The sequence below is a fragment of the Phacochoerus africanus genome, chromosome 14 (assembly GCF_016906955.1).
Source record: "Phacochoerus africanus isolate WHEZ1 chromosome 14, ROS_Pafr_v1, whole genome shotgun sequence".
In the NCBI taxonomy this organism is placed as follows: Eukaryota; Metazoa; Chordata; class Mammalia; order Artiodactyla; family Suidae; genus Phacochoerus; species Phacochoerus africanus.
The window spans coordinates 14,570,772-14,580,221 of NC_062557.1; positions in this window are offsets into that span (position 1 = coordinate 14,570,772).

Here is a 9,450-nt window from a genome sequence, read left to right on the forward strand (position 1 = left end):
GGTTTTTTTCTAGCCCCTTTGCACTTAAGAAGTGGGTATTTTTGGAGTCCTGTTTTAGCTTAGTGGCTAATGAACCTGACTAGGATCCATGAGGACGCAGGTTCAATCCCTGGCCTCACTCAGTGGGTTAGGGATCTGGCGTTGCCTCGAGCTATGGTATAGGTTGCAGACGAGGCTTGGATCCAGCATGGCTGGGGCTGGGGCTGGGGCTGTGGCGTAGGCTGGCAGGTGCAGCTCCGATTCAACCCCTAGCCTGGGAACCTCCATATGCTGTGGTGCGGCCCTGAAAAGACAAAAAAAACAAGTGGCTATTTTTGGTGCTTTTTTGGATTCGGTTTTTTATTATATTTCTTGATGTATTTCATGATGTCAGGAATATGTTCAGCTATAAGACAAAAATACTGCTACACTGGATTAAGCAAATTGGAGTTTGTTTTGCTTTTAACAAGAAATCAAGGGGGTAGACTCTCCAGAGCTGGTGTAATTGTGTCGTTTGCTCTGTAGTAGTTAGGGGCCAAGGCCTTTTTTTTTTTTTAAGGACCACACCTGTGGCTAGGGGTAGAATTGAAGCTGCAGCCACCAACCCTCCACCACAGCCATGGCACTAGGGATCCTTCATGGGGCCAGGGATTGAACTCGCATCCTCATGGATAATAGTCAGGTTCTTAACATGCTAAGCCACAACAGGACCTCCCAGGACCAAGGCTCTTGCTTTCTTTCTGTTCCACCATCTTTAGTATGATGGCATTTATCTTTGTACTTGTTGCTTCTTGGTTACAAGGCCGTTGCTATATTTCTAGCCCTTTCATCCACATGCTAGTTAGGAAGACAGTCAAAGAGATTAGAGCTACACAGCCAAGGCTCTTCTCTTCTTAATTAGGAAAGTAAAAGCTTTCCCAAATGCCCCAATCAGAAGACTTGTTTACATTTTTTTAAACTAATTTCAAAACTGAATCACATGGTTATTAGGCCAATCACTGTCCATGGGAATGAGAATATCATGATTAATTTGGATCGAACACAGTTTGTCCTCTGGGGTTACCGTACTGTCTTATCTTCTCTGAAGCACGTTTTGTTATCAGGAAATAGGGGTCTTTATGTGTATTGGCAAATATCAAAGATTAAACTAAAACTAAATTTAAAAAAATTAGAACAGGCGTTCCTGTTGTGGTACAGCGGAAATGAATCTGACTAGGAACCATGAGGTGGCGAGTTTGATCCCTGGCTTTGCTCAGTGGGTTAAGGATCTGGTGTTGCCATGAGCTGTGGTGTAGGTCACAGACATGGCTCGGATCCTGCGTTGGTGTGGCTGTGGTGTGGGCTGGCGGCTACAGCTCCGATTCAGCCCCTAGCCTGGAAACCTCCTTATGCCGAAGGTGCGGCCCTGAAAAGACCAAAAAAAAAAAAAAAAAAGCCCCCCCCCCCAAAAAAAATTAGAACAGGTCTTTATTTTTGAAAAATAACCTAAAATTAGTCTTAAATGGCATAATGTAATGTTCCAGTGTATTTCATGTCTGATTCTAATAGACACATTTATAAGAAATCTTTGAACCTTTATGTGCTATTATGTTTGTGTTTAACTGTACTGTCATTACCACCCTGACAGAAATTCCAAGTGATAATTTGTGTAAAATGTCTTGAAAGTTTGGCTGACTTGTTTTAGTTGACTTAGCAGGTTTTCACCCTTTGGTTATTATTTTTTCCTACTAGGGAGAATTTCAAACACAAACATATACAGAACAGTATAATTAACCCCAGCACCAACACCCATCAACCCATGACCAGTCTTGCCTCATCCTCCCAATATCACCCTCCCATGTTATTTTGAAGCAGGTCGCAGCTGTCGTTTCATTTGTAAATCTTTTAGTTAATTCACCATTCCAATGCCTGAAAAAATTAATACTCGATGATATTAAGGAATTGTTGACAGTTTCCTTAGATGAGCTAATGGTATTACGGCTTTATTTTTCTTTTTAAAAAGTCCTTATCTGATAGAAACATACGTAGAAGTTTTTGAGTAAGAATACATGTATCTGAGGCTTGCTTTAAAATTTAGTTTTTTAAAAAAAAGTGATAGGGGGAGTTCCTATTGTGGCCCAGTGGGTTAAGGACCCGACTAGTATCCATAAGGATGCGGGTTTGATCCCTGGCCTCACTCAGTGGGTTAAGGATCTGGCATTGCCTGGAGCTTTTGCAGATGCGGCTCAGGTCTGGTGTTGCTGTGGCTATGGTGTAGGCTGGCAGCTACAGCTCTGATTCAACCCGTAGCCTAGGAACTTCCATGTGCTGCAGATGCAGCCCTAAAAAGGAAAAAAAAAAAAAAAGTGATAGAATATAGATGGAAAATAAAAATAGTACTGAATTGTTTAAGTTGTGTAATGATACACATGAGTTCATTGTACTACTATTTGTATATGTTTAAGGTTTTTTGTTTGTTTTTTTTTGTCTTTTTGCCTTTTCTTGGGCCGCTCCCGCGGCATATGGAGGTTCCCAGGCTAGAAGTCTAATCAGAGCTGTAGCCGCCGGCCTACGCCAGAGCCACAGCAAGGCAGGATCTGAGCCGCGTCTGCAACCTACACCACAGCTCACAGCAACGCCGGATCGTTAACCCACTGAGCAAGGGCAGGGATCGAACCCGCAACCTCATGGCTCCTAGTCGGATTCGTTAACCACTGCGCCACGACGGGAACTCCTGTTTAAGGATTTTAATAATAAAAAGTTCTTTAAAATTCTTTAAATTCAGATATCAATCCAGTTTCCAATTGTCTCATAATTTTGTACTGTTTGAATGAAGATCCAAATAAGGCCATTTATTGAAGTTTATTGTTAGGTCTTTTAGTTGCTCTCTTTTTTTTCTTTTTTCTTTTTTTCTTTTGCTGTGCCCGTGGCAGACAAAAATTCCCTGCCCAGGGATCTAACCTATGCCACAGCTATGGCCCAAGCTGCAGCAGTGACAATCCCAGATCCTTACTGAGCCACCTGTTTTAGCCTCTCTTATCCTTATAGATTTGAGCTCTTGCTCACTTGCAGTCTGTTTTTTTAAAGGCATTTGAATTATTTATTATGGTGTTTTCTACTGTTTGAATTTTGCTTATTGCATTCCTAGGTGTAGTTTAACCAGTTCCTCTCTCCATATTTCCTGTAGATTGGTAATTGAATGCAGAGGCTTCATCAGCTTCAAGTTCAATTTGATGAGGGAACGGGAGTAGGGAGCAAGATTATTTTATAGGTTGAGTTTTTCCACCAGGAGGCAGTAAATGTCTGGTTGTTTCTCTTTAGGGAAATGCTAGCAATCATTGACCAATGCCTAGATCAGTTAGTTCTTTAGAGGTGGCAGGTGGTGATATTCTGATTCTATCTTCTTTATTATTTATTAGCTAGAATGCTTGTATAAAGAAAAACCTCTGGAGTTCCCTTCATGGCTCAGTGGAAACGAATCTGACTAGTATCTCTGAGGACACAGGTTTGATCCCTGGCCTCACTCAGTGGGTTAAGGATCCAGTGTTGCTGTGAGCTGTGGTGTGGGTTGAAGACACACGTCAGGTCTGGTGTTGCTATGGCTGTGGTGTAGGCCAGTGGCTACAGCTCCAGTTGACCCTTAGCCTGGGAACCTCCATATACCTTTGGTGTGGCCCTTAAAAGACCAAAAAAAAAAAAAAAAAAAAGAGAGAGAGAGAGAGAGAGAAAAGGAAAAGAAAAACACTTCATCTATTATTTGTTTAGGGGTATGGGAAAGGTGAGAGAAATGCCAGACTTACCCTCTTTAAAGTTACTCTTTTTCATACACAAATTGTCCTACCTTTGGCCAGTAGGAGTCTCTTCAAGTTGGCCTTGAGTCTTTTTGACACAACTTTAGTAGTCTTTGATAGCTTCTTTAGCATCTAATATCCAATATGGAGATTGTATATTTTAGTGTTTCTCCAAGGAGCCCTGGTTCCTTTTACTGGAAAACTGTTTAGAGACCACACTCTGAGTGCCAGGAGTGCTAATTATGAGAAGCTGGTCTTTCTAGACCTTTTCATTGTTCAGAGCTAGCAAATATGTGTGTGTTGGGGTGGGGAGTCTTTGTGTGTATTTCCCCCCAAGATAAAAAATTCATCATGAATTCACTGATACTTGCAGTTCAGATTCAGGACTGCAGAGTGAGTGTGTATGTGTGTGAATCAGCTTTATTAAGATTTACGTATAATAAATTTACCTATTTATTTATTGTCTTTTTAGGGTTACACCCATGGCATATGAAAGTTCCCAGGCTAAGGGTTAAATTGGAGCTATAGCCGCTGGCCTCCGCCACAGTCATAGCAACACAGGATCTGAGCCTGTCTGCGAACTACACCACAGCTCACAGCAATGCTGGATGCACTGAGCAAGGCTAGGGATCGAACCTGCATCCTCATGGATGCTAGTCAGATCTGTTTCTGCTGAGCCATGACAAGAACTCCAAACTTTACCTATTTTAAATGTATAAATTATGAATTCTGACAAATGTGTAACCACCATCACAGGGACAATATAGAACATTTCCATCTCTCCCCACAAGTCCTCTCCTGCCCCTTTAGGACTTGGGGTTTTGTTTGTTCGGCCACACCCACGGCATGTGGAAGTTCCCAGGCCAGGGATCAAACCCCGTGCCATAGTAGTGACAATGCCAGATCCTTAACCTGCTGAGCCACCAGGGAATTCCTAGGGTTTTTACCTTAACCTCTTCTATCATACACATCTGTCTTCCCACAACAAGAAGCCCAATGCTCAAGAATACCGAGGGTGATAAAATTAGAATGCCGTGCCACTTGACTGCTCATTTGCTTTATCATGCTTAACCAAGGCACTCTCAGACTTGCAATACCAGCCTTACACCATACATCTATTTAAAACGTTTAAATTTCATTTTCACAATTTGGGGTCTAATTTTTTTTTTTTGTCTTTTTGCCATTTCTTGGGCAACTCCCGCAGCATATGGAGGTTCCCCAGCTAGGGGTTGAATCGGAGCTGTAGCCACCGGCCTGCGCCAGAGCCACAGCAACGTGGGATCCGAGCCACGTCTGCAACCTACACCACAGCTCACGGCAACGCCAGATCCTTAACCTGCTGAGCAAGGGCAGGGACCGAACCCGCAACCTCATGGTTCCTAGTCGGATTCGTTAACCACTGAGCCACGACAGAAACTCCTGGGGTCTAATATTTAGTTTTAATATAGCTCTGAGAATCTAAATTTTAAAAATCACTTTCCTGAAAAAAGTGTCAGTCCTGCCTGCAGGTACCTTTATTTAGGTACTTTGTCTTCTTAGGGGCCTCAGCCTTCACAGGAGGATTGTATTCCTGGTCTCAGATCAGCTGACTGCACTCACTGGAAACATAGAATGTTTACACTGCAGTTGAGATGAGTAATATTTATGGAGGATTATCCAGATCAGAGATGTCCAACTGGGATTATACATCAGAATCTTCTGTGGAGATTTTTCAAAATAAATATGTTTGAGCCCTATCCCAGACAGACCTACTGTTTGTCTTAACATGGGGGCCCAGGTAAGTAAATTTCTTAATTTTTACAGATGGTTTCTAATGTTCACCCCCATGATAACAACGACTGAATTTATCAGAGAGCTGCATACCTGGATGGTGTTGTTCTAACAGAACTTTCCTCCAACGCAGTTGCTTTTATACATTTTTTTTAAACCAAATACGCTTCTTAGGTATTACACCACATCAACATGTATTGAAAGATGTTATAGGAAATAGTTCTGTGGAACTCATTCTTGATTTAGCCGTAAAAATGTTCTTAAGAGGCGTTCCCATCGTGGCTCAGCAGAAATGAATCTGCGTCCATGAAGACGCAGGTTTGATCCCTAGCCTTGCTCAGTGGGGTAAGGATCTGGCGTTGCTGTCAGCCGTGGTGTAGGTCCCAGACATGTCTCAGATCTGGCGCTGCTGTGACTGTGGTATAGACCAGTGGCATACAGCTCCGATTTGACCCATAGCCTTGGAACCTCCATATGCCACGGATGTGGCCCTATTAAAAAAAAAAAAAAAAAAAGAATGTTCTTGAGGCCGTTCATTTCCTGTGAGGAAGCATGGGAGAAATTGCTCTAAGATTCAAGTGCCAGGGTTAGATGTGCTTCTCCTAAAGCCTGGCCTGATGTTTTATGTCTTAGATATCTGTTCATTTTGTTTACTCACAAAGCATCTTTGAGCACTCAAGTCCCAGGGACTCTCGATGCTAGGGATGTAGCGGTGAACAAAGCAGACAAGGCCCTTCTAGGGGTGGGCAGGTGGGGGATAGTCAATAAGCAAGTTGGTGCCGGGGCAATTTCAGGTAATTTTAGATAGCGATACTGCTATAAAATAGGATGGCATGTTCAGGTGTGCCCGGGGCAGTGTGCTCTACATAGGTGATCAGGGAAGCCTCTGAGGACAGGACCTTCCAACTGTCCAACCGGTGAAGGACCCAGCTGTGTGGAGATCTGGGGCCACACATTCTGGACAGAAGGGAGTGAGCAAGGAATACGGAGCATGACCGAGCCAAGGATAAAAGGGTAGAAGATGAGGTCAGAGAGGTGGCCAGGGCCCACAGGGAAAAGATCACTGCAGAGAGTGGAAAGTAGAAGAGCAGCAGGTCCCATTGTGGTGCAGTGGAAACGAATCCGACTAGTATTCATGAGGATGCAGATTCAATCCCTGGCCTCGCTCAGTGGGTTGGGGAACTGGCGTGGCCGTGACCTGTGGTGTATAGGTTGCAGACCTGGCACGGATCCCGAGTTGCTATTGGCCGGCAGCTGCAGCTCCAATTTGACCCCCAGCCTGGGAACCTCCATAGGCATGAGGCCCTAAAAAAAAAAAAGGAAAGGAAGAAGAGCGGAAGGAGACCTGTTAGGGGCTCTGACAGAGCCTCGGTGATGATGGCCAGGACAAGAGAGGTAGCATTGCCCTTCCTAGATCTGGCAAGAGGAGCCCCTGCTCTGGGCCCTGCCCCAGCTGTGCCTTTCTGCGTGAAGGACCAAGGAGACATGCTTGGAGGTCATTATAATCCTTAGGCGTCTAAACGTCCTAACTTGTAAATTTATGTACTACTTACGTGAGATCTCAGTCTCTGGTTGTGTGTGTTGGGAAAGGTCAAGGGGAAGGCACTAGTCCGTGTCCCTGTAGGGCAGTAAAGGAGAAAGAAGGAGACATGAGATTCAGACATCTCTGAACCACTGTTGATCATTCCTCTGCTTAAGTCTCCCCTTTACATCCTTCAGGAGAGGCAGCACTGATAGAAGGCAGTCTCCGTAGGTTGGAAGCCCCCAGCCCTGGCCTACACCACAGCCACAGCAACATCAGATCTGAGTCACGACTGCAACCTACACCACAGCTCATAGCGATGCTGGATCCCTAACCCACTCACTGAGGCCGGCCGGGGGTTGAACCTGCATCCTCATGGTGCTAGTCAGATTCATTTCCACTGAGCCACGATGGGACCTCCCCTCCTGTTTTCTTTTAATACTTCTATGGCTTCATTTTTAGGTACCTTAATATTTGGGCTAGCTGAATTTATTTTATTGTAAAGAATGAAGTGGAGAGCCAACTTATTAAGTATGGTTTTCTAGTTTTTACAATATATTACAACATATTGAATGATCCTTCTTTTCCCCATTGGTTTAAAGTAACATTTTTCATATACTAAACTCCCATATGTATTTAGATCTATATCTATCTATCTGTCTATCCCTGTTACATCTACATTTTTCTTTTTTTTTTCCTTTTTTTTTTTTGTCTTTTTGCTATTTCTTGGGCCTCTCCCTCGGCATATGGAGGTTCCCAGGCTAGGGGTTGAATCGGAGCTGTAGCCACCAGCCTACGCCAGAGCCACAGCAACGCGGGATCCGAGCCGCGTCTGCAACCTACACCACAGCTCACGGCAACGCCGGATCCTTAACCCACTGAGCAAGGGCAGGGACCGAACCCGCAACCTCATGGTTCCTAGTTGGATTCATTAACCACTGCGCCACGACGGGAACTCCACATCTACATTTTTCTACTTGTAAAACCAGATACCAGTACCACACTTTCAAAATCGTGGTAATTTTATTTTTTGTCTTTTGAGGGCCACACCTGTGACATATGGAAATTCCCAGATTAGCGGTTGAATCAGAGCTGTAGCTGCTAGCCTACGCCACAGCCACAGCAACGCCCAGATCTGATCTGGGGCTGCAATCTATACCATAGCTCACAGCAATGCCAGATCCTTAACCCACTGAGCAAAGCCAGGTAGCGAACTCACATCCTCATGGATCCTAGTTGGGTTTGTTACTGCTGAGCTACAATGGAAACTCCAAAATCATGGCAATTTGATAATGTTTTCAAACTTAACACACCTCTCTCTCACACACACCCCTACACTTATGTTCACTCACATACTTCAGATCCTACAACCTTCTCTTTTTTTTTTGTCTTTTTGTCTTTTTAGGGCTACTCTCACTGCATAGGGAGGTTCCCAGGCTAGGGGTCCAATCCAAGCTGTAGCTGCCAGCCTACACCACAGTCACAGCAACGCGGGATCCCAGCCAGTCCTGCAACCTACACCACAGCTCACAGCAACATCAGATCCTTAACCCACTGAGCGAGGCCAAGGGTAGACTCTGCAACCTCATGGTTCCTAGTCATGATTCCTTAACCACTGAGCCACGACGGGAACCCCCTGCACCCTTCTTCTGTATTCAGTTTCCTTCTTCATCAAGTGCATTGTGTAGTTCTTTCACTGTGATTGTGATTAGGAAACCTCATTCTCAGTCTTTGTCTTAAAATGTCTTTATTTCCCCCTCAGTCTTTTTTTTTTTTAGCTTTTTTTTAAAACTGAATGATTTTTATTACATTTATAGTTGTGCAACAATCATCACAACCCCATTTAACAGCATTTCCATCCAAAGCTCCCGGCCCATTCCTCCCCCAACCCAGCTTGTCTCCTTTGGAAACCATAAGTTTTTCTTCTTCTTTTTTTTTTTTGGCTTCTTAGGGCCGTACAGGAGGCATATGGAGGTTCTCAGGCTAGGAGTCAAATGGAAGCTGTAGCTGCTGGCCTATGCCACAGCCACAGCCACAGCCACAGCCACGAGGAATCTGAGCCATGCCTGTGACCTACACCACAGCTCAGCTCACGGCAATGCCAGATTCTTAACCCACTGACTGAGGCCAGGGCTCAAACCTGCATTCTCATGGATGTCAGATTCATTTCTGCTGAGCCATCATGGGAACTTCCCATAAGTTTTTCAGATACCTATGAAAGTTAAGTTATACTCAGATACTGTGTCTCACTATCTAACTTCACTTAGCATGATAATTTCTAAGTCCATCCATGTTGCTACAAATGCCATTATTTTATTCCTTGTTATGGCTGAGTAATATTCCATTGTGTATATGTACCACATCTTCTTTATCCACTCCTCTGTCAATGGACATTTGGTTGCTTCTATA